Raw genomic sequence first — 4,827 nt, 5'->3', positions numbered from 1 at the left:
AGCAGTTCACCTCACACTTAACACTTTGCATCAGATGCAGCAGCCATGGTCACAGTCACCTGTACATTAGCAGGAGGAAGGCAGAGGTTCAGGGTGGCTGCTGACCTTCCTGGTGTCACACAGCTTTAAAAGGAATTTTTTTCTTTTACAGTGAATAATTTAGTCATTTTCCTTTACAATCCAAACTGAATTCAGATTTAATATTCTTGTGTGGAGGGCTTCTTATTCACACCAGAAAGGTCAACCTTGGGTTCCAGAAGGTTCTGTGGTGCTCTGTCTATGGAAAGCTTTATGAGCCAACTGCCGGCCAATCTCACATGGACTCCCTTGCTCACAATTTCACTGTAGAAAACCAAGACCTCAGGGACTCTTACACCACAGTCAGGTGTGGTGTCAAGGATGTTTTTGCTTATCTTTCAGACAGTGTTTGTGGAGTGGGGGTGGAGGTTGTTAGACATAACTTTACCCACACAATAAAGGCTACCTGCTTCTGTGGAACATTTTCTTCAGTTCAGGCATCAACCAGATTGAGGTTTTCTGGAGAGCTTCAGTTGAGGAACTGGAACAAAATTTACAACTTTCTGACCACAAACAGCTCTAAATTTCTTCGGCTGCCATGACGTGCTTGTTCAGCTGAGCCTCGATGGAGTTCATCTGTGGCTCGACAGAGCAGTGCTGGAGGGTGCTCCACTCTCTCAGCAGAGGTGGTGGCTTCTTGCAGAGCGTCAGCTTGGGAAGAAGCCCAGCTCCTGCAAGAACTCCCCAGGTCTTGGTTCTAGACATGAAATCCCTAACACGCATTTCAGGAAAAGCCTCCTGTGGGTTTATTTCAAATATCAGGTTAGAACCTGTCTCGATCACCCCTTCTCCACCTCGACAGGCTGTCAAGGCAGTGACAGCGGGGTGGGAAGGGTAAGTAGCAGATGTAAGTGACGAGTTACTTAGAACACCACAGTAGTTGTCATTCCTCATTGAACATTTAGATAGCCGCTTAGGCTGGTTGATGTGTTATAGGTTTGCACAGAAGGCTTGGAACTTTGAAAATGTTCCCTTTTATACTTTGATTACACATTCTGTCTGACTTGAAAAGGGAGTAGGTGGTAAGGAGCCACACACTCCCACATGGGCTGGCTGTAGCTCTTTCTAGCTGTAATGATTGTTTAATGGCCATGTGAGAAAATGCTGCCCAAAATCCTCAAATCAACTGGGTTTTATTAAGAGCTCCTAAAAATCACGGGGTGGGAGGGAGGAGTCACTCATTGACAGTGAGGCTGAGAGCAGAGGCTGTGAACCCTCTTCCTGCAGAGAAAGAAAGCAGTGTTGAGGTCACTGGGACTCCCCTCCTCAAAAGGGGTGCTGTCACCAACCCAGAGGCGACATCACCTGGACTCTCCCCAGAGGAATGTGGAACTTAAGGTATCAGTTGGGGAAACTTGAGACAGGAGAGCCCATGTAATGAAGATAGTGTATTAGAGATCTCCAAGGGAAAGACTTAAAGACTACCTTCTCCTCTTACCATCCTAAGTGCTCTGTGAATCCTGTCAAGCTCACCCAGGACTGTGGAGTCCTTCAGCCTTCCGAGGCTTGGAGGTGAATGATGTAACCAGCTGTCATTCAGGAGTGAAACAAAGATTAACAAAGTATCCTTTGCTGCCGAGGGGCCTCGGTGAGGAGACAGACAGAATAAAATAGCATTACCTGCCGTTTACACAGCAACCTTCTAAGCACCTCGAGCTGCCGAGGTCACTCACAGTTCTCATCTCCAGACGATGAGTTAAAGGCTTCCAGGAGTGAGAGTCCTCTCAAACCATGTAGCTAAAGGTGTGGTTGAGCTAGGGTCCTTAGCCACTCTGCCACATAGACCATAACTGTGGTGTGCCCAGGGGTACAGGGAGAACGGAGAGAAAACACTGCCCAGTTCAGATTTGATTCTTATTAAACATGAGACCTGGGGCAGAGAACTTAATAGGTCCCTCTCGGGTTAGTAAGCAAATAGCACGATGCTAAAATGGGGTAGAGGCTGGAACAGTCTCCAGCAGGTCACATAGTAGCTGATGAGTTAGGACTGCCTCTCCTCCGTCTGTCTGCCGCACTGCAACTGGGAAATGGTTGGAGCCAATTCCACACCACAGAAGAGTAAGGGCAGAGTGCATCGTGATGCAAGAACTCACAGGCAAGGCTGGTAGGAGGGTAGAGTGGGGTGGACACAAATTGTGAAGAATCACAAGTCCATCCCCATGCACAGGAGGTAGGTATGCCCTGGACATTTCTTACAGCAGCATCCACATTGCAGGGGAGTTGGGAGCAACCTGATGTCCATCACTTGGAAATAAGAGGATTAATAATACGATGGGGGAGTTAAGATACGTATGCATTTATTATGTATATGTGCAACAGGGATACAAGTGTCAAATGGTTTGGGGAAAGAAAACAGCGAGTAAGAAACCCGGAAGATTCAGGAGTAGGGGAGGAAGGGGTTTAGTCCACTTTAGAGTCCTAGGCTGCTGTCTATCATCTTAGGAAAGCCAAGACAGGAACTTCGTGTGGATGGATGTCTGTATGCAGGTAAGGGCAGGAACAAGATAAGGCAAGGCCTGTGATTGGGCAGTGAAAAAGAAAGGCAGGAACAGAGTTTTTGAAAGGCGGGAGAGAGGAGAAGGGGAGGAAGATGGAGGAGAAGGATGACCCACCTCGTGTGGCTTTAATTAGCTACAGGTAGCTATGACTATTTTATAAGGGATGGATTATTACAGGACAATTTCTCTTATCTAGGTGGGGAGTTTATATCAACATCAATTGGCTCTGAGTTTACTGTGTGGACGTTTTGTGGAGTGAGAATCTACTGATATAAATCTGATTGCTAAATTACAAGCTTATTGAGTTTTGATTTTACTGGGTTACTGGGAGTTGTGACAATAACCACAGAGGACAGATGCTGGGGATGTAAGCAGAGTCCATGTCCTATCCACTGTCAAGGGCAGAGATAAATGCAGACATGCTCACCTGCCTCTGCTCCATTCAATTTCCCTGTTATCCATGGGCCCTCTGCTAGGGGATGGAACCACTCATAATGGACAGGGTCCTTCCACATTGATTCCCTTAAGACAATCCCCACAGATGTACCCACAGGCCAACTCAATGTTGACAGTCCCTCAGTGAGATTCTTCCCAGGTGACTCTAGGTTGTGCAGAGTTGACAGAGCTAACAGTAACAACATCTATGTGAATAATGCCCCTGAAATCTGTCCACCACCAAACACTCAGAACCTGTGAAGACATCCTGGAAAGAGATCATTAAAGTTGCACATGGAATTAGGGCTGCAAACCAGCTGACCCCAAGACAGATGTTCTCCTTAAGTTTTGGGCGGTCCCAGTGCAAAGAACGTGACCCAGGTCTGGTAAGACAAGGAAGGTGAGAGAGAAAAAGCAGCAGGGGTGTGAACGGAGATTGGACTAGTCATTCTTGACCCTGAGGGAAAGGAAGCAAGAAGCTGAAGAATTCAGGCAACTTTTGGAAACTAGACTAGGGAGTAAACTGGACTCTCTGGAGCTGGAAGAAGGAGCACAGCCTTGTCAGTAAACCCGATGAGCCCTTCTGAACACCTCCTGCAGAACTGCAAGGTAATACAGATTTGTGATTTACAGTCACCACCTGTGTGGTACTTGGTAGAGCAGGAAGAGCAAATGGATGAGAGAAATGGCTCGGCTGTCCCTCCCTGCAAGAATGAGGTCAGCAAGAGTGGAGAATGCAGAGAGCTGGCTGCGGGCGACTTCGAGGCTAAACGTGGCTTAGAACCAGAGGTGGGGAAAAAGGGAAGCAAGGAAGAAGGGCTATGGTGAGAGGCCCTGGGTCCCACGGGCCCAGTCAGGCACCTGCTGCTTAGAATGTGCTGAGTGAAAAAGCACAAGGGTGCAGACTAAAAACCCAGACAGACACACACAGGAAGTGTGCTCACAAAAGGGAGGGCACACAACAAAAACCCAGACAGACACACACAGGAAGTGTGCTCACAAAAGGGAGGGCACACAACAAAAACCCAGACAGACACACACAGGAAGTGTGCTCACGGAGGGGAGGGCACACAACAAAAACCCAGACAGACACACACAGGAAGTGTGCTCACAGAGGGGAGAGCACACAATTTAAAGCCCTATAAAGGTAAGGCTAGATGAACTCAACCTTCAGGATGGGCGGGGACCTGGTTAGAGGTGTGTTACCTGAGCCATCTTCTAGTCTGGATCCAAAAGACTGACCAAAAGTAGTCAAGCTTGCCTTGAAGAAAAGAACCATGATGCCCCATCTACAAAGTATCTTCTTGATGGTAATATTACCTTGATACAAAAACCAGATAAAGACTATACAAACAAAAATCTAAACTAGGGTCAGCAAGATGTCACCAGAAATAAAAGTACTCACCATGTAAGCATCCCAAAGTGTTCTGTCCCCAGGAACAATGGTAGGAGAGAAACAACTTCCCAAAGCTCTCCTGACCCCCACAAACACATAGTGGCAAATGTATGTCTTCATTTACCATATACATAACACACACACAGACACACACACACACACACACACACACACATACACACACACATACACACACACAAATGATGATGGTGGTGGTGGTGCTGATTTTAAATCTCCTGAATTTAGGCAAAAACATTTCTTCAGGAAGTGTCAGCAGATCAATCCAGTGGTGCACAGAATGGCTACATGCCACAGCTGAGTAACCATTTCCCCAGTGTGCACAATCCGTTCAATACTGGGAAATAAACCAACAATCTACCACAGCAAGAGACTGAGGAAGGGAAGTCACACGATCAGAAC

Source organism: Rattus norvegicus, chromosome 1, assembly GCF_036323735.1.
Source record: "Rattus norvegicus strain BN/NHsdMcwi chromosome 1, GRCr8, whole genome shotgun sequence".
Taxonomy (NCBI): Eukaryota; Metazoa; Chordata; class Mammalia; order Rodentia; family Muridae; genus Rattus; species Rattus norvegicus.
Note: the sequence above shows the minus strand (reverse complement) of the source record.